The following is a 22204-nucleotide window of genomic DNA, read 5'->3' on the forward strand; positions in this document are numbered from 1 at the left end:
CCTGTCTCCGTAAATATTCCGGATTCCAGTGTGAGATTGCGGAAACGATCGGCAACAGTAACGGGTACATAAACGTTAATCATCTTTATCACTGAATAACGCGACTCTTGACAGGAAGTGGCAATTCGTTTGAAAAGCCGAACGCTGCTTTGGCGGTGATTTATAGACGGCGACAGATTCGCACGAAAAGATTTGTTCTGATAAAGGAAACGTGACGTGGTTGTGATTAGGATGCGTAAACATGGAGCTTAACCGTATTTCCATGTGTGCTGTTTCGTACACGTAGTTTATTGTTATGCGAAGTAGTGAGCTCAGCGTTGACGAGATCGGGGATGAGGTTTAAGATGCCGGTGGAAGATCATCGTGAAGGTTAGTGTCAAAGTTCTAATTAAAATTTACTGTGATACAAGAATAGTTGGCGGGTACAAGTTTCCTGACTCGCATAGTATACTCTGTTTACCGAACAGATGGAGTTGTAAACTGCGTGATCCTTTAAAAGCCTCATTTTCGCAGCGTGGAACGAGTGTTTAAAAAACGAATGTCTAGAGAGGTTTATAAACGTGTTACATACAATAATAATTATCGAAACTCTGAAATTTATTACTTTTCACAAAATAAATTACCGACAAAATTTTTGTTAAACAATTATTTCTACTTACAGAGCGCAGCATTAATGATTCTCAAAAGTTAAACACACCCTTAATACAATTTAGCCTTCAGCGACTCTGATGCTGCGCCACCCCCGATGTCGCAGAGAGGGTAGAAATATCTGCCCCAGAATCTATCAAGTTATTTGCTGCCGCAACAAGCCGCATCTGGCAGTTAAGGCGATGTAAGATGTTCACTTGACGTCACTTCACACCGTGACTAAAAACAGAGTGGCTAACTTCAGTCCGTGGCTAAGGTGGCTTTTTAATCACGGCTCCTCTCCGTATCTGAAACCTAAGCCATGACAACTTAAAATGACTCTTAATTAATAGACACAGAATTAAGTAAAATTTCATTAGATGTATGGGTGTTGGTCACTTGCGCACCGCGGTTAGTTTACGACATGTGGCAAATAGTCATCAAATACACGCAAACAACTCTATATACCTATATATTTGATGGTTAATAAATATGTGTGTGATTATTTGAAAGTTAAATTATTTCTCTGAGTACCTACTGATTTTAATGTGGCAACACCCACGTAAACTACTATGAAAGGCAACAACTGTTTGTGGTATTAACCCTTAAAATTAATTGAAAATTTTTCTGACGTGTTTCACTACAACTCGTCGCCTGAGAACTTGTTTGATCTACTATATTTGTGTTTTATGCTAGCAAAACGTTTCAAACTAAGAATATTGTTGAAATCGTAATAACCCAATGGATTTTTTTTGGGAAAATGTTTTGGAAACACCGTGTTCTATTTTGTATGAATTTTTAAATGTTTTTACTGGCAATTTTTGTGGTTGTTTTCGATACACTGTATGATATTAACAGTGAGAAAAAAAATGAAAACTTAAAATAATCAAAAATTCGAAAAATCGAGAAATCTAATAATCGAAAAATCGAAACCTTAAAAAATCGTAAAACTGAAACATTGAAAAATCGAAATATCGAAGAACTGAAAATCGAAAAATGAAATATCATGAAATCGAAAAAATGTAAAATTCAAAAATCTAAAATTTAAAAACGGAACAACCAAAAATCGAGAAATCGAAACTCCCAAATTTAAAAAATCGGATAACTGAAAACTCGAAACATCGAAAAACTGGAAAATCGAAAAATCAAAAGATCAAGAAATCGCGGCGTCGAAAAGTCGAACAATTGAGAAATCGAAATAGGCCAAAATCGAAAAGTTAAAAATTGAACAATTTATAAATAAATTGAGAAATTGACAATCAAAATATCGAAAAATCCAAATCTCGATAAATCGAGAAATCAAAAAACTTGAAAATTAAAAAAATTGAAAAATTGGGAGATTGAAAGATTAAAAGAACGAGAAATCGAAAAGTGATGAAGTCGAAAAATCGAAAAATAGAGAAATCGACAAACAAAAAGTTGAAAGTTGAAAAATTGGAAAAGCGGAAAAATCAAAAAACGAAAAAATGGAAAACTGGAAAAACTGAGAAACCGAAATAGGCCAAAATAGAAAATTGAAAAACTGATAAATCGAAAACCTGAACAACCAAATCTCGATAAATCGGGAATTAAAAATTAACAAATCGAAAAATTGAAAAACAGAACATCTAAAACCAGCAAGTCAAAAAATCGAAAGATTAAGAAATATTGAAAAATTAAAATATCAAAAGATTGAAAAATCTAAAATTTAAACATCCAAAAATTGAAAAATCGAAAAAGGAAAAAGGTAGACACATCGAAAAATCCAGAAGTCAAAAATAGAAGAACCGAAGAATTGAAATATTGAAAAATCCTAAAACTGAAATATCTAAAAATTGAAAAATCGAAAAATCAAAAAAGTAAATTCGAAAAATAGAAACCTTTAAAAAATCAAAAAATTAAAGAATTTAAGAACACGAAAATCGAAACACTCGAAGGTCAAGAAATGGGAAAATCAAAACATCGATTAATTAAAAAATCGAAAATTTGGCAAAATAACAATTGAAAAACAGAAAATCTAAAACCGGGAAGTCGAAAAATCAAATGATTAAGAAATCGAAACATTTGAAAAATTCGAAAGCTTGAAAAATTCAAATATCGAAGAACTGAACTGAAAAATCGAGACATTGAATAATCTAAAATTTTAATAATTAAAAAATCTAAAATTTAAAATCGAAAAATTGAAAAATCTAAAAAGCAAAATAATCAACACATCGAAAAATCCAGGAGTCAAAAATCGAAATGTCGATCGAAATATTGAAAAATCCCAAAACTGAGAATTCGAAAAACTGAAAAATGAAAGATAAACTGAGACTCTAATAACCTAAGAAGTCGAAAAACTGAGCAATCGAAAAATCTAAAAAGTGAAGTCGAAAAATCGAAACCTTAAAACTTAAAAATGAAAAATCGAAAAATTAAAGAATTGAAGAACAGGAATATCGAAACCCTCGAAAGTCAAGAAATGGGAAAATCAAAACATCGATTAATTGTAAAATCGAAAAATTGACAGTTTATAAATGCCAAATTTGAAAAATTGGAAAATCGAAAATTTGAAAAACAGAAAATCTAAAACCGGGAAGTCGAAAAATCGAAACATTTGAAAAATTGGAATAAGGAAGAGCTGAAATGAAAAATGGAGAAATCGAAAAATGTAAAATTTTAAATAGTGAAAAATTAAAATACCAAAAAATTGAGAAATTAAAATTTAAAAATCGAAAAAGTAAAATGAAAGAAAAACTGAAAAATCCCAAACCTGAAATATCCAAAAACTGAGAACCTAAAGAATCGAAAAATTGAGAAATCAAAAACCCGAAAAATCAAAAAATTAAAGAATTGAAGAACAGGAAAATCGAAACACTCGAAGGTCAAGAAATGGGAAAATCAAAACATCGACTAATTGAAAAATCTAAAAATTGAGAGTTTATGAAAGTCAAATTTGAAAAATTAAAAAATCGAAAATTTGACAAAATGGCAACTGAAAAACAGAAAATCTAAAACCGGGAAGTCGAAAAATTAAATGATTAAGAAATCGAAACATTTGAAAAATTCGAAAGCATGAAAAATTCAAATATCGAAGAACTGAACTGAAAAATCGAGAAATCGAATAATCTAAAATTTTCATAATTAAAAAATCTAAAATTTAAAATCGGAAAAATTGAAAAATCTAAAACGTAAAATAATCGACACATCGAAAAATCCAGGAGTCAAAAATCGAAATGTCGAAGAATCGAATATTGGAAAATCCCAAAACTGAGATATCGAAAAACTGAAAAATGAAAGATAAACTGAGAATCTAATAACCTGAAAAATCCGAAAACTGAAATATCCAAAAATTGAGAACCTAAAAAGTCGAAAAATTGAGCGATCGAAAAATCCAAAAAGTGAAGTCGAAAAATCGAAACCTTAAAAAAACTAAAAAATGAAAAATCGAAAAATTGAAGAATTGAAGAACAGGAATATCGAAACCCTCGAAAGTCAAGAAATGGGAAAATCAAAACATCGATTAATTGTAAAATCGAAAAATTGAGTTTATAAATGCCAAATTTGAAAAATTGAAAAATCGAAAATTTTATAAAACGACAATTGGAAAACAGAAAATCTAAAACCGGGAAGTCGAAAAATCGAAAGTTTTGAAAAATTGAAATATGGAAGAGCTGAAATGAAAAATGGAGAAATCAAGAAATCTAAAATTTTAAATAGTGAAAAATTAAAATACCAAAAAATTGAGAAATTAAAATTTAAAAATCGAAAAAATAAAAAGTCAACACATTGAAAAATCCCAAAACTGAAATATCGAAGAACTGAAAAATGAAAGAAACTGAAATATCCAAAAACTGAGAACCTAAAGAATCGAAAAATTGAGAAATCGAAAAATTGAAAAATCAAAAACCTGCAAAATCGTAATATCGAAAAATTGAAAGTTTATAAAACTGAAAAATCCCAAAACTGAAATGTCCAAAAACTGAGAAATTAAAAAATTGAAAAATTGAGAAATCGAAAAATCAAAAAAGTGAAGTTAAAAAATCGAAACCTGAAAAAATAGAAAAATTGAAAAACAAAAAACCTGAAAAATCAATCAATTGAAAAATCGACAAATAAAGAGTTTATAAAAGTCAAATATTGAAAAATCGATATTTTTAAAAATCGTAAAATTGAAGAGAAAAACTGAAAAGCGAGAAATTGAAAAATTGAGAAATAAATAGGAGTAAACTGAAAAGCCCCCAAACTAAAATTTCGAAAAACTAAGAATTTGAAAGTTGAAACCGGTTAGGATGTGTATCAAGGCTTATAAATCAAGTCGTTTCCGAACGCTTAGAGTCGACATTGGCCTGAGTGCGCTCTGGTCTGTAGATCAAACAAGTTCTCAGACGACGAACTGTAATTCGTGTGACCTGAATTAAAGTGAAGGAAACAGTAAGCAACTTGTAATATTCTGGTAAATCTAGTGTCAATTTTTCGAAAGTAAAACGCGTCGTTAAAAATATTATGACATGTTTTCTATTGTAGCTAATTTTAATCCTAGTTGGAAACAAACACTGTTGCCAACATAAGTCGAGGAGTCCTCAACCGTCATTTAATTCAAACTATGACGCTTCTCTATCTTCTCTGGTGCAACTGTTTAATGCCTAAAAATAAACGGATAAGAGTGTTTAAGCGATATGTTAATTGTAAATTGGTCAAAAATACGTTAGTTTATCAATTAATTTAACAAGAAAGTTCTGTTTTAATGTAAATGATACTAACAATTCCATTGTTGGACTGACTGGTCGAAAACATCGCGGAAAGTTTTGTCTCCTAATTAGCTCCAACTAGAAAAGTGGAATCGTACTCATTAAAACTTTTACTCCCTCACTACTTTCTTATTTGCAATATTTATTTAATTTCTTCGTAAGTATATTTATTTTCGTTTAAAACTTTAAATGTGATGCACATTTATTACTGACGACCGTAAATCAAGCAGTGGATGACTCGTAATCTTTAAATTTAACTGTGCCACATAAGACAGAAAAATATAAAAAATGCATATGTATATTCATTGCAGTTGACGGTCAATGTCTACCGTTTAAAGAAAACTCGGCTCTGATTGGCCAGTTTAGTGTCAATACCAGTTGAATTTTTGAAACTATAGTAGCCAGCGATAAAAATCCTCTAGTCACTTGTTGATCGTCGTTTGTCGCTGTTAAAAAAAAGTGAGGTTATAACGAGGGGAAGTGATGCAAACTTTAATTAAAAGAAATGACAAGGCATTAAATCACAGAATCTAGGTGCATAATTGACAGATCCATTTCGACTTCGTTCACTAAAAATTCTCAAACAATGTTCGAATTTTGTCGTGTACAGTGAGCTGTTGCTCCATCTTGTTGAAATTGACCTTAACTTCGTCTTTCCTCCCAATACTTTCGATAGTACGGACCTACGTCTTCTAAAAAAGGACGATGAGTAACTGCAGGGCTTTTTCAACCGCTCGTTACTTTCCAGGTCCAGTTTTTCTTGTTTCATTGTATTTGAATGCGAAAAACGTAAAACTCAATTTTTCATGTCCGCAGCTGCGGCCTTTCTTTAAACAAAGAACTGCGCAATTCTTCTTTTGGCAATAAATTACGACTTCTAAATTGACAGCGGAGCTCCATTTCACCCTTCACACATTTTTAACTCTAATTTTGCCCCAAACAACCCTTGCCTATTAGTAATTTGGTTGCATCGCCAAGACTTCCGAGAATTCCTTTCCAAGCTATCCCATCCGCTTTAATCATCGTCATTTCTCTGACACGATTATACCAAACGATGATATAAAGCAGCAGGAGCCATCCAACATTCAAACGCTTCATGTGTCTTGTCATATCTACCTCTTATATTTATCACGGGAAATTTCGATTTATTAACGTCGTAAACAGAGACAGCAACCTATTTCAAATCTCTATTACCACCTGTGGCAGGAGATGAATAAATACCAATCGCTCGAAAAATTCAATTTAGTCTTACGAAACTTGCCTGTCAACAACCTACGTTATTCAGGATTACCAGGCGCGATGCTGTTATGCCCCTAACACTTTTAGTGTCGCGTATATCTGGCACGTTTATCAAAAAGGGTTGTAAAAGAGTGAGGATGGTCATAGCAGCGTGTAATCTGTTGAGTACACCCTCAATATGCGCACCCTACAAAAAACAAGGGATGTTAGTAAGCCGCGAGTAACGATTTACATCAGATTTTAAACAGCACTGACACGTTCCAGTTTACGAGGACGGTTGGGTTGTGGAGATAGACGACGAGGAGCTTTTGAGGAAGGCAGGTGCTAAATAAATAATGTGATGTAAAAAATGATCAGATGGATCGGGTTCTACGTGAAGAGGTTTTTGAAGATTGACAAGACCGATCAGCGTGAATTATTTAAATTATGGAAAATTTATAATTTGTGAATAACGAAATGCATGTTTATAGATATTTTTTATGGTTTGGTGCACACGTCGTTTTAATGAGCGTCATGCATGAATTAACTGGTCAACGACTGAATTCATTATTTAAATGTAATCAGCTGGTGATACACGTAATTCATAATGTTTATAATTAACTTTATAATCTAATTGTTAGATGTGTACAAACTTTCATTAAACTCACTGGGCTTATAATTTTTTAATAATGTTAAAATAGTAGTAGCTTTAATATGAGGGTCCACTACGTGTAATTAGTTATTTTTTCTATTCTAGATTAATCGGTACTGTCAAAAATTCAAAAAAACTAATCGTTAGAACTACTGCTAACCCTTCACAGTAAAATTGTATCGTCAAATTTCGATAGAAAACAATACTTTCAACAATAAATACTGGTTATTCCATGATTAAAATAATGCTTTGTTTACTGAAATGGTTTCAGTTGACCCTGTAAACACAAATCAAAAATTATTGTTATTGACTTAACAAAGTATCGGTTTGTTAGATTATGTTACAAATGGAAATGTCCAAAATAACTATTTATTACAGTGAATAATTGAAATTGAGGCGCTGACAACATTAATTCGGAATTGACGAATCGTTCGCTATTGGAGAAAGTTCCCAATAAATTCAGATGTCAAGTGTAATTGGATTTGAGTTAGGAGATTTCTATTATCGGATTGAGCGAAATATAAAAGGAATGTGTAAAAGCTCTAATCTAACTAAACACAGAAAAACAATTTCATTTTATCACGTACAAGAGGGAATCTGCATTCGAAATTTTATTTTATTTAGGAAGTAGACAATTTATTAGAACGGTGTTTAAACGTGGTTAATCTGCCGCTAGTGTATGTACAGGTGTAGATAGGGAGCCTCGGTGAATGTCCTGAACCGTATGTAGACTTTCCTTATTTATAAAATTTCAACTCTCGACGATACCCTAGAGGATCTTCTATTTGTATTGTTTTGAGACCTTTTCTATTTTCGCTTTAGAGGAACGAAACGCAAGAGCATTTGGTCACCCATCCAATTCTGTCCACGGGTGCTTAACTTTGTATTACAATGAGCCGTATAACTACCACAGTGGCATTCTTTTTTTAGGCGTTTGAGGAACAATTTTCAAAGGATTGGGATCCTTATAGTGGAAAAACAAAGGCAGACGCGACGAAAAAAACTTACCAAGGCACTCAACCATGATTTTAGTTTAAAAAACAGTAACTTAATTTACCCAGGTCGTGTTTACTATAAGAACTATAAGATTGTCTGGAAATGGATATTTAATTAAGACTACAATAAGTATTGTATAGTTATTCTGTATACTTTTCACTTCCACTTGTAGGAATCATTTTTGTTAAAAGCTCGTTTTTATTGTATTGTTTCTCTTCCACTTTGTTCATAATAAATATGATACTTTAATCTGTGGTTGAAGCACGTAGGATGTACGTACTTCAGTTTAATCGCTCCAATATTATTCATCTGTCCGTTTACGATAAGGCGCAATAATTTCCGTAGTTTCGTTATCAATTTTATTTATCGTTTTCCGTGTGCGTGTGTTTCATCACAGTTTACTCTTCTTTAAACTACTACCTGTGTATTAAACAAAAATCGTTGTCCCGTTTCTTAAATAAAATTGTCCATTTTTAAAATTTTGACTTTGTAAATGTTCACGAGGAGAACTGCTGTAATACAGTGGTTTGTACAATCGGAAAATTCTGGTTTCTAATAAAACAACAAATATTAAACATGCTTACGGGTCTTTATTTTAGCAAAAATATTTTTATGACGTTATCAAAGTTTACTTTGATAAAATGGAAAGATTGTTTAGTCGCGCTTGGCTCATTGTGGACCTTAAGCACGATTTTATCAATTTCAATTTATAAACCTACCGTTGCAGTTGCTGTTCCCTCTGACGTTGCTTTTATGTTGGATTTATGTTTGACGGAACCGTACCCGTTGTCGTAACAGTTGGAGTTGTAGTACGCCAAAATATTATTTCAATTCCGTAACCGCAAAAATACGCAGCCGCAGTAAATGTTGTCACTAAAACATAACCTCTAAAGTATAATAATAACAGACAACGTGCAAACAACCAAGAGATACGATCAAAATGGGTAATAACGATCATCTGGATGAAAATAGAATCCAGATTTTTAAGCGGATAAATGTCAGTTATAAAATAACAGTGGGTCAAGCAGATTTCTTCATTTACCACTGATAATTTCTCATGGGATTGGCTGACCACACTAGTCGCTACGATTAAGATAAAAGACCACCATCTCGTACGGTAACGACGCGTGTACGATTACGGTTACGGTCAACTATACAGTTACTGCTCCGATTACTGCATGTACGGTTACGTCAAACTATAAACCCAGCATTAGAGCTGAAAATTGGCATTTATAAACTGCGTTGCCAAGTTGCCGTTGATATTAACTTTAATGTTCAATTTTTGCCGTATTTAACGGGGTTGTAGAAGAAACGTGGAGGATTTAAGTTGATTACTACAAAAATTTACCATTTTAGACATATGTATTTTAAGTTTCTTGTTGTCGAAATAAGTCTGCATATATCAAGAAAATAAAGGCACAATGTAGCCCCGCCCACCCGCCCTGTCTCAATTGTGACGATTTTTTTTTATTCGTCGTGAGCCAAGGGGGCGGAGCTTAACTGCAAAATCCTTATTTCTCTATGAGAAATTAAAACATGTTTTTGAGTATCGCGTCGTTCAAAGAATACTATGTATATTAAGAAAAAATTAAAACCAAAGATTAAGCCACACCCATAACTGCCCTGATTTAAATAGTAATGAAATTTTCATTCGTTGGGAGACCTAGGGGCGGAGCCTAATTGCAAAATCCATGTTTTCTTACAAAAGTGTACCATTTTAAACGTGTTTTAAGTTTCTAAAAATAAGAAAAATGATTACAATTGAGATGGGGTGGGTGGGCGGGGTTTATATTTTGCCTTTTTTCTTAATATACATAGTATTCTTTGAACTACACGATGCTGAAAGGCATGTTTTTAATTTCATCTAAAGAAATAAGTATTTTGCAGATAAGCCGAGTCCCTTTGGTTTAGGTCGAATGAAAAAAATAATTACAATTGAGATAGGGCGGGTGGGTGGGCTTACATTTTGCCTTTTTGTTTTAATATGTGTAGACTTCTTTTCACAACATGAGACTTAAAACATGTTTAAAATAGAAAATTTGCATAACCCACATTTCCTTGCATAAACTATTTTAACCATGTTTTAGTTTCTTGTTATGAAAAGATAGCTATGTATATTAAAAAAAAAAGGCAAAATGTTAGGAAGTATTGTAATGAAGTCCTTCGACCGACTGTCTACTTTTACATTTTCTCCTCCTTTCGTGACCCCTAGCGTACGAAGAAATGGGTTTCCCGTTTCCGTCTGTCTGTCTGTCTGTCTGCCGTCCCGATTTTTTTTTTGTAAAATGAGTAAGTATTCTCTGGCTGTGCGAGTGAGTTGTCGTCCCATTGGTGCTTCGTACCCAGGGCGGACCGCCCCCACGGACTCCCTCTGTACGCCGCCACTGATTATTCAAAACATTTTGCTCCATTGTAGCTTAATTAATAATTTTAGTCCTTTGTTTTGGGGAAACAAACTCAATAAAATTAAACAAATTGCTGTGCTTAATCGTGATATGTTTCGACATGTAAATATAAACAATCGAAGTTGAACATGTACATTGATGATAATGCACTTTTTCCGTGGATTATCTGATTTAAATATGTTTCATATTGTCCGCACATGTGCGAACCGCGCCCCCTTGGAATCTGTGCTCCCGCGGCGCAGGGGTAGTAGTGTTATTTATGTCACTGTATAGAGGTGTTATTGTAAGATAAAAATCGCAAAATCAAATTTTATAATATTTCAAAGAAGCGGAATTTGTTGGATTTTTTTATAAAGGGTTACGTAGAATGTCTCACAACAAAGAATTAATAATAATAATATTTATTTATTTATTTATTTGTCCAACAGGTTAACATAATGAACCTAATTAGAGGACAAAAACTAACTAACTAATTTTATAATTATGCAATCAAATAAACATTAATAATGGGAATAAAAGAAATACAAAGAAAATTAGTTAAGGATACCAAAAAGGAGTAAAAATTACATTATTTCAAAATAAACACATCTTCAAAGAGGTTGTCGGCGCAAGAATGGCTAATCTCCTGATATTGTAGGTACTGCAGTAGATATAATTGTAATATTGTGGTTTTTTGGTGATACATTGGACCCATCAAAATGAATATTTTTACCATTGTGGAAAATACGACGTTTTAAAATTTTGAAAAGCTGATGACGTCTTCTTAAAAATCTGGTAAACAAATCAAGAGATGGTTCAATTTTTCATCACGTATATTAAAATTTAAAATCTCAATTATTTATCAAAGTATCGAATTGCGGTTTTCACCACTGTTTTCAGCTTACAAATCTGTATACATTACGTGGAAAACGTTGGCGATTTATTTTGTTGAAAATGAGATACAGAGCTTCTTCGACACAAGCTGCTTTTTAGAGTATCTTATTTCCAACAAAAAAAATCGCTAATGTTACCCAGGTAATTTATATAGTTGTGTAAGCTGAAAACAGTGGTGAAAACTGCGTTACGAAATTTCCATCAATAATAGAGATATTGATTTTTAAATATACGTGATGGAAAATTTCACAAACATGCTAAAAATAAGACGATGATAAAATTGTAAAAAAAAAATTGCGTTACATGGTGAAAGGTTTGGACAAGTTACATTCAAAATTTCATAATAATTGGTTCAGTAATAACGATTTTACGTTCTAAAAATATATACATTGAAAATCCCAAATGCCAAAGGTAATCTTAATAAGCAACATAAGTAAGTTCTACATTCTAAACGCCTTATTTTCTAAACGATGGAGGCTGTACTTTATGAACGACGAACGTCGTACTTTAAATCTTTATTATAAAAATCTAGTAAATATTGAGGAAATTTGGGGATCTAGTACTGTCATTATTAGCATTATACTGTACCTATACATATCTCCGTGCGAAAAATGTTGATAATAAAAAAATGTTCAAAAGGAACCCCTTACTTGAAAGATAACGATACCATGATTCTTTACCTGTATTTTGAAAATACACATATATGACCTGATCTGACCTGAAATTAAAAGTGCACACATATTTTGTTTTAACATAAAAACACAATTAAATTTTTAATTTTTTTGAAGGAGCTGTATTAGGTGATCTGAGTTCCAGGAGCGAGAGAAGTTCGGTTTAGTTCCATATACCAATTTTTTCCATTACAGTTTCCATAATACACTAAGACAACAGAGTTTGAAGCGTTGCGTTGTTGAAAAGAATCTTTCCAAACCTTATTTAATTTTTAGAATAGCTGTGGAGGTTCTTTTTGTAATTTTTTTTCCATAATTTAATTCGATATCTATGTTTTATTCATGGCTTGGATTACTTATTGTTCGTGTATTTACAGCCGTTAAATTTACCTTACCAATTTTATCGAGATCTTTTCTTGGTCGGAAAATATAACAAAAGGAATTTTTTGTTAGATTAATTACGAAGTTATTTTCTGCAGAAGAGAGCTAAATAATGGTAAAATGTGAAGAGTATAATTGAAATTTTCTTTTTTGTTTTGTTCTCGGGCGCAAACAAAGGCGGTATTGTAATAAGACCCAGCAAATGAATGGCTACTTTCATGTTTTCTCGACGTTTCGGGACTCCGTTTTCGTCCGTTCCTCTGTCGTTTGTGTCGATTTTTATTAGACAGATAATCTTGGACTGGACCGATTGTTGTCAAATTTTATATAATACTCCTGTACCTGTGGTTTATGAGTCCGCTTTGATTCTTCGCCCATTGCATCCAGGTTTTCGCAAAAAAAACTTCAAATTGAATAACAAACGTTTATATTAATATTAATGGAGCGCTTGCAATTGCGAAGGTCGTGGTTCGACTACCTAATGGGCCATTTTTTTTAATTTCGCTGTGACTGGTATTATCTATATTTTTAAATTTATTGGATTTATCACAAAAAATAAAATTTTATAATTTATCAAAAAACTTGGATTTATTTGTTGAACAGTACTTCAAGGACAAGGAAGTTTGTGTTTAAATAACTTTAGACCGACGTTTTGTATAAAAATATACTCTCTTCTCATCCGAACGTAACGTTACATACTCGTTCTGACGCACAGTTTTTACATTTCATTTAGTAGCTTAAACATTTTATAAGCTACATCAAGATTTAAAAAAGTAGTTAAGAAAATAAAGTGTTATTTTTCTTCTGCTTTATTTTATGAATATTTCTAGAAACGTGTTATTTTTGTAAATACATCCTACATCGTTAATAATAATATTTTCGGATTATTATGTTTACAAAATTTAGAGAAATTTCATTAATATTAGAATTCACTGAAAAAACTTGATCGTTTACAGTATTAACATCAGAGCGCGTTGAAACACACACAATCATACAAACAATATTTCGGGGACTGCGTGCTCCTGCGAGGATTCTACTCGCACATTCCATTTTACTGTGAATTGAGACATCAACATATCCTTCCGAAACGGAATTGGATTTCCAACCGCCGTGTTTCTTCAGTTGGATTAAGTCTCACCAAAATCTACTAGTAAATACGCTGAAGATCGTCTAAATGCATTACCAGTGTAGTGGTAAGGATGAGGTAAATTGAGATATTTAGCAATAGTTGACAGAATTTTCGAGAAGGTATTTTGAAACAGTAAGAAAATATAATAACTTTACATATTTTTTGGTTGCTGAGGTCCGTAAACTGTCGTGGAACGTGTATTTTGGGATTAGGAATGGTAATGGTCAGCATATGTTCGGCATATTAATATCTTCTAAAACCACCATCGTGAGCTAAAAAGGATATCTAGGGTAGATAGTATTGATAGTTATTGCTGAATTTCCTTTGACGTAAGTCGTTGAACTTTTTGTGTCAAACTGCGTACTTTTTTTATACAGTATTTGGAAGGTTGCCTTTGGAGCAAAGTGCCTACTTCATTTAATTAAAGTACGTGCTAAATAAAATTAAAAACGGAGGAAATTCCGGAAAAGTAAAAGTCTCCGTTCCGTGAACTTCCCCAGATTAAAATGTAGAACCGCCACAAAGTGCGTCAACTTGCGCCTTTTGTTTGCTCACACGTTGGTGTTAAGTAATTACGTTACACATCCTCTCCATTGTTTAATCTGATTATATAATGTCCACAAATATTAACAGTGACTGCAGCGGCAAAGACCGGCCCCACTTCTTGGTTTCACTCTCAATTTGCATTGTTACGTTCCATCCGAAAGCACCTTCTCGACGATCACTATTTCGCGACTGTTCTCGTTAGATACCGTTCCGTTCCCTTTGTCAATTTGCCTTTTTGGGCCATTCGTAAAAGCTCTCTCTGAATTAGTTCGCGACTTTTCCGGCTTAAATCTCGTTCGAGTTGGGTTGAGTTTTAATTGAAATAGTGCTCTAAATAGTTGCCGAGATGAAGCGCGGTAATTGTACAAAGAACCGCAAGGAAAGCGCCGAGGATTTCTCGTTAGGGGAGTTGAATGGGGCAAGGAGACGGAGGAAGCGGTTTCAAAATTCATAAATAATTAAGACTGTTAATAATTATAATTGGGTTTTTTTAATTGCTCGGTTCGTGCTGGGACGTAACCGGCGACTCGAGAACTTCGTATTTGTCAATGTCGTGTCGTGTCGTGGGATTTGGGATTTTTAGGTGAGACTGCGTTGCGGTTGTCAAGGTTTTCGAACGAGAGAGTATGGGAGTTTTTTTCGTTATTAATGAAGGGTTTCGGGTTGTAATTTTGGGATGGATTCGGTGAATTATCTAGAGATTGGGTTGACAACATGTTTAATAAGGAATTAGTGGCTATTTTGGATGAAGATTGGCATAATTTAATCCTCAAGGATAAAAATAATTATCTGTTGTTTATTGTATTTTCGTTTAGTAGCTTTGTAGCAGATTTTTCGTAGGACTCACATTATAAATGATATATTTAATCCTTAGCAACATGAATTAAAAATTGTTTTTTACTAGTGTTAAAAATGACAGGCCAGCATGCCAGCAACAATAGCAAGAATATTTATTTTTTATCAAAATTAACATAACTTAATTATATTTTTCCAACATTTACATGTACAATAAAGTTTGAACAGTTATTAATACTAAAGTTGTGGGAATATATAAACAACATCTTGTTATCAGAAATTTTATTGCTGACATTACATGAAATATTAAAAAAAAAATCAACAAATTGGGCAAAAGTGAATCATCAGAAGAAGAAAGCGAAATTTGAGACATAATCCTTTCCTTTTCCTTTGTATATATATAGTTTGAACATTGCCAGTTTTCTCATCTAATATTTTGGAATTCACCCCTAAATAAGCTATGGTATCTACAGACAATTTACTTAGAGACTCAATTTTGCATTGATACGAACACATTATTCTAAGAAACCTTAAACTCAGAACAGAAAGCATAAATGGCCGACGGTCACAATTTACGATTGTTTCCGCTTGTTTGATAACTTTTTTCTATTTTTTTAGTGCAAAGAATATTTTTTTAAATACAATAAAAAAATGTTTCAAAGTTATTTACACTTCCTGAAGTACAGTCCAAGAAATTCCGTTTCTTCGAAAAATTATAAAATTTAAATTAGAGATATGTATGGACTGCTAGAGTATATTGGCATACATTAATTTCCGCACCCGTGCCGACCAATCACAACAAAGTACATCGGCGCTAAATTGAAACTGGCCCAAAGTCGAATATTATTATTGTTCTCATCTGTGTGGTTTGAGCATTTGTTTTAATTCGCATCGATTTTTGAAGTTTTTAAGATTCTTAGATTTTTCGATTTTAGGATTTCTCAGTTTTTCGATTTTTATTTTAGGGTTTTTGCATTTTTTAATTTTTTGTTGTCGATTTTTCAGTTTCTCGATTTTTATTACGTCAGTTTTTTCAGGCTTCAATGTTATAATTTTTAGATTTGACAGTTTCTCGTACTTTAGATTTTTCCATTATAAGATATTTTTTTTGTTTTTTTCGTTATCCGATTTTTTAATTTTGATATTTTTTCAATTTTTCAGTTTCCGATTTTTTAATTTTACAGTTTTTCGATGCTTACTTTGCTTATCGGATTTTTCAATTTAAATTTTTTGTATTTTTCGATTTTTTAGTGTCTGGATATTTTAATTTTTCGATTCTTCAACTTTTGAATATTACAATTTGTCGATTTTTCTATTTCTAAAAAATTTCGAAAGTTTTCCGTTTCTCAATTTTTAAGATTACAATTTTTAAATTTCTCGGTGTTTCAAGTTTCGTTTCTTCTATTTTTGATTTTCAAATTTGCAATTGTTCGATTTTTCTGTTTTTTAAATTTTCAATTTTCTTATTTTTAAGGTTACAATTTTTCCTTTTTCAATTGTTGAACTCTTAATTATTCGATTTTGAATGTCTTTATTTTTGCAGTTCTTCGATTTCTCAATTTTGAAATTCTTTCTTTTTCGATTTTTCAGTTTTTAATTTTTTGATTTTTTTTTTCAGTTTTACAATTTCTCGATGTTTCAGTGTTACAATTTTCCGATTTTGTGACTTTTTCAAATTTCACTTTTAATAAGTTTGTCCTTTTGTTGAAAAATTAAAAAACGAAAAATTGAGAAAATGAAAACTTAAAAATAAAGTACTTCCAAGTATGTAATTCTAAGTTGTTTTACGTTTATTCGATTTTTATTTTCTCAATTCGAGATTTTTGAATATTTGTTTTTGTTTTAATTGTTAATTTTTCGATTTTTTCGTGTTTCGTTGTACGTTTTTCGATATCTCGAATTTTTAGTTTTTTTTTTCAATAATTTCATTATGATTTTTATTTTTCAGTAAAATTTTTGTATTTTTCGATTTTCTTTCTGTTGAATTTTGCAATTTTTCGTTTTTTCGATTTTTCAATTCCTCGATTTTTAATTTATCATTTTGTCAGATTTCAATGTTACAAATTTTCGATTTTACAGTTTCTATCTTTTTCTCAGTTGTTCCATTGTTTTATTGCTTTTTTCGTTACCCAATTTTCAGTTCGCCAATTTTTTCAATTTTTCGATATTTCAAGTTTGGTTTTTCAATTTTTGATTTTCAATTTTTCATTTCTTCAATTTTTCCATTAAAAACTGTTTTTTTAAATTTAAAATTTTGTAATTGCTTCATTTTTAATTTTTCACTTTGTTCTAATAATTATTAGGGTTTTTATTATTCAATTGTACAATTCTTGGCTTTTCCATTATCCGATTTTTCAGTTTCTTCAGTTTTTTCAGTTTTTTCAATTCTTCGATTTCTCAACTTTTAAATTTTTTGGTTTTTCAGTGTTTCGTTTTTTCGATGTTACAATTTTTTAATTTTTCCATGTTTCGTTTTTACAATCTCTTATTTTTTTAGTTTTCTTGTTCATTTTAAAATTTTTCGATTTTAAAATTAATTTTTTTGTATTTTTGATTATGTAATATTTAGAAGTTTTTGGTTTTTTTTTCAATTCTTCACTTTCTCGATTTTTAATTAATCAGGGTTTTCAGGTTTCAATATTACAACTTTTCGATTTTTCATTTTTTCGATATTTCAAGTTTCATTTTAAAATCTTTGGATTTTGAAATTAAAATTTTTTGTATTTTTGATTCTTTAATTTATAGAAATTTTTGTTTTTTGTTTTTTCAATTTTTCAGTTTCTCGATTTTTAATTAATCAGGGTTTTCAGGTTTCAATATTACAACTTTTCGATTTTTCATTTTTTCGATATTTCAAGTTTCATTTTAAAATCTTTGGATTTTGAAATTAAAATTTTTTGTATTTTTGATTCTTTAATTTATAGAAATTTTTGTTTTTGTTTTTTCAATTTTTCAGTTTCTCGATTTTTAATTAATCAGGGTTTTCAGGTTTCTATATTACAATTTTTCGATTTTTCACTTGTTTGGTTTCTCATTTTTTTCATTTTTTGATTCTCATTTGTTCGGTTTTTTCATTTTTTCTTTATTTTTTCAATTCTTCAACTTCCCAATTTTTAAATTTTCTGATTTTTACATTTTTCGAAATTTCGGTTTGAATAAATTTGTCGTTTTGTTAAACAATTAAAAAATGAAAAATCGGGAAAATAAAGAACTAAAAATTGAGAATTTGAAAAATTTTATATCGAAAAAAATACAAAATTGTTTCTTTTTGTTGCTTTTTTCAATTTCTCGATTTTTAATTATTTTGTGTTTTGATGCTTCAGTGTTACAATTTTTCGGTTTTTCAAAAGTTCAGTTTGAATAAATTTGTCCTTTTGTTGAACAATCAAAAAATGAAAACTCGAGAATTTGAAAAATTTTATATCAAAAAATTTCAGAATTGTTTCGTTTTGTCGATTTTTCAATTTGTCGATTTTTAATTGTTTTGCATTTTTTAATGTTTCGGTGTTACAGTTGTTCGATTTTGCAAAATTTCATTTTGATTAAAATTGAAAAATCGCAAAATTGTTTCGTTTTTCGATTTTTTGACGTTTCAATTTCGGAATTTTTTATTTTTTCGTTTTCCCAATTTTTCACTTATCCAATTTTGCAGTTTTATTTAATTTTTCCATGTTTTTACAATTTTTCAATTTTCGGTTCTCGATTTTTAATTATTTTGTTTTTTGATGTTTCAGTGCCACAATTTTTCGGTTTTTCAAAAGTTCAGTTTGAATAAATTTACCCTTTTTTTGAACAATTAAAAAATGAAAACTCAAGAGAGAATTTGAAAAATTTTATATGAAGAAATTGTAGAATTGTTTCGTTTGTCGATTTTTCAATTTCTCGATTTTTAATTGTTGCATTTTTTAATGTTTCGGTGTTATAATTATTCGATTTTTAAAAAACTTTATTTTGATTAAAATTGAAAAATTGCAGAATTGTTTCGTTTTTCGATTTTTTGATGTTTGAACTTCGGCATTTTTTATTTTTTCGTTTTTCCAATTTTTCAATTATCCGATTTTGCAATTTTGTCTTTAATTTTTCCATGTTTTTACAAGTTTTCAATTTGCGGTGTCTCGATTTTTTTAGTTTTCGATTTTCATTTTGAAATTTCTGGATTTTTCATTTTAAAATTTTTGCATTCTTCATTGGTTCAGTGATACAATTTTCCGATTTTCCAATATTTTAGTTTGGATAAATTTGTTTTCTTGCTGAAAAATAAAAAAACACGAATTTGAAAAATTAAAAAACTAAAAGTTTAAAACTCAAAATAAAATGGATATTCATGACTACAAATTTTGATTCTATCATGAAAACTCCGGGTAGCTGATTCTTGAAAATTTGAGGCTTGGGGGCTTTTGAAAATTAGTTCTAGAACTTTTACGTTGAAACAGAATTTTGCGAAAATAAGAATCAGTCAATACATAGCCCCAAGAGTATGTCAAGATCATTTTCAGAGAGAGCTTGCTTTATAAAGTAAATGCGACGCAAACGTGAGTCACATACATTCATAGTTGTTTCCCAAATTAACATACCAATATCCATTTATGAGATTTATATCTTTATTATATTTAATAACTTCTCTAACGCACAAAAATTTAAAATTTGCAATGTTAAATAGCCATTGTAAAAATTTTGAACAAGTGACGCAAAAAAAATAGATTTATCTACTACACAATTTTTTTTTTCTTTAGGTGTTGCGGTAGATGCTTGGATGTTCGATGAAGTAACTAAGGCCCATTGTTCGGAAGCAGAAATAGGCAAGTTATAAATTTTATTACTTTGTTAATAATATTTGAATAGTGAATGTAACTATAAATACTATAATGCTTAGATTTTTAAGATATTTTCAATGTTGTAATTAATGTGTTATTAAAATCGGATTTATATCTGGTTATATTTGCCTTTGTAAAATCAAATTCATGTTGAGCTTCACAGTGTTCCTTATTTTAATTTTTTTTATTTCGCAGTTCCGTTTTCCCGGTTGTATAAAATGTCTTCTTTAGTGGTGCTGCTGTAAGGTAGTTACAACCACTGACACTAAAGCGCGGCAAAATATTTGCTTCTCTAATAACAGCCGGAAAAGAGGTGTGCGGCACTTTAATCATTCCCAACGGTTTATATGTATCAAATTTGGGCAATTACTTCATTTATTTAAAAAAAGGTGTGCTGTTAAAAGCGTGTTAAATAAATTCGGTTAACATTTTTTCTTCATAAGTGCGTCATGGTCATAATATAGCGCAGAACTTCGTGTAACAAAATCTGAAGCATCCGTTCTATGCAACCTTGGCATTCATAGTAAAAACCATATAATGTTTTTAGTCTATTTACACACCCGCTTCATTAAATATAAGAGCTGAAGATAAAATCGAGGATAAGATTAACTACAACGAAAAGTCGATTTAAAATTATTATTCGATGCATTTTTCATTAGAGTGTAATTATGTGGATGGATTTTTGAGTGATTCACGCCTTTTCCTCGTTCGATAACGACGGAATCCATTCAATTATTCCCGCAAACAAAAAACAATTAAGCATTCTGTTCGTTCATACATAAAAACAGACCAATAATAAATTAACTTTCGCTGTAAACACTCCCCGAGGGAAAAACTTAACGAGAAAAAGATGAAACTACCCATGCTCTTATACAGGCGAGAGATTTTCGTGTGAAAATTATTTTGTCGTTGTAAACTAGACGTCGAGACAGAAAAAGAAATTAAGTGTGGAATAAATGCCACCGGAATGAAATACCTCGGAGGCAAACACGCGTCTACTGTTCACTGAGATAAGCTTGGCAAACGTGTGGTTTCCAGTGAATCTCGTCAATCAAAAATTCGGTCGAAACATGATGTTCCGGGATTTTTTTAGAAGGTGAAGTGACATGTGGAAAATACTTTTTGTGTGGAATCGTGAGTCTTGGATTTGACGAGATCTTGGATATTTAAAAAAAATTATATATATTGTCCATATTACGTAACTAACAGGGTTACTGTAAAGGGCAGAGAGAACAACAGTTGAAGTAGAGACTTACGTTTGTTCCGCATCTGGAGCGTGCCTTCTAAGCCTTGCTAATATTTCAAGGACGTTGATAATTACGAAATTATTCCACTAGTTTCCGAGAGTGTATGTCCTTGACAAAGTTACGTTAACGATATTTAAATTTTTGCAATATACCAAAGACATTAGTGGTAACATAAAAACGACACACTGCAAGTAATAGTGACTTATCTACCTGTGTATTTTAAATTCCCTGGAGGTGTGCTAGTCTTTAATGAATCAGTGTGTATTTTACATAATTGTTCAATACATTTTACATAATTTTCCAATATCGCTATAGTTTGAAGAGATAACACAACCATATCGACGAGCTACTCACCATCACTCACCGTTTCGATAGATAAACCTCCCGACTCCCTAATTAAAATTTATCGACACATAAATCAAATACCAGTCCACAGGACATCAACAAAAACTGTTATCTGCTGTAATATTCATCGAAGTTCCTTCCACCCGACAATTACCCCATTTACGTCATCTCCTTTATTTGATGAAGAATCGATAAGGGTTGATGCGTCATTAATCAGTCAGTTAAATGGGTACGATTCAATAAGACGGCTGTTACCTAGGCGTCTAATGAAAATTTCGGTCCCGTTTGTGTTACATTCACTTCATTGTATTCCTGAAATGACAACAACGGTCGATCACGTGGGCCGGAATGGCTGTGACTCAACGATAAGCACCCCGGAATTGTCTTCGTGATATCTGTGATATCGCCACTAGGTATAAAATTGTGCGAAAGACACTTTTGCACAATATCGTGTCAGTGGTGGAACACATCGCCGTCATATCGCTGGGAAAATAATGAGTAATGAATGAAGTTTGTTTGTTTTGTGGTGCGGTTTATGGGTATTCGAATGACGAATCATTGAAAGCATTTTCGGCTGAGCAGAAATGCGATTGAATGAATCTGCGAGGGAGTTCATTACTGAGACCACAATGCAAATGTTTCTTTGTCTTAATTTCCCTTGCATATTTACTTAGTCATGTGCGGTAAAAACAAATAAGTAGCATGTGGTAATTCCGTCTTACAATAATAATAATAAAATATTTAAAGTCTTACGTGTAAGTATGCATACATTCGTGATTTACATAGTTAGAATTGG

The 22204-nt window shown here is 31.3% G+C and overlaps 1 protein-coding gene across 3 annotated transcripts in view; it reads left to right on the forward strand.

The window, feature by feature from the left end:
• The window catches only part of LOC135123548 (protein tweety), a 179274-nt gene that overhangs the window by 39316 nt on the left and 117754 nt on the right, over positions 1-22204 (forward strand). For 2 of the 3 annotated variants that reach the window (XM_064048317.1, XM_064048321.1), the window contains exon 2: positions 19736-19801. The gene's annotated coding sequence lies outside the window, so the exon portion shown is untranslated. Of the gene's footprint in view, positions 1-295; positions 370-19735; positions 19802-22204 lie in introns of those variants that run through there. The other variant, XM_064048318.1, reaches the window with a different exon arrangement.

The sequence above is a fragment of the Zophobas morio genome, unplaced genomic scaffold, assembly GCF_036711695.1.
Source record: "Zophobas morio isolate AGI-343-1 ecotype UQ-CSIRO unplaced genomic scaffold, CSIRO_AGI_Zmor_V1 ptg000006l, whole genome shotgun sequence".
NCBI classification, from domain to species: Eukaryota; Metazoa; Arthropoda; class Insecta; order Coleoptera; family Tenebrionidae; genus Zophobas; species Zophobas morio.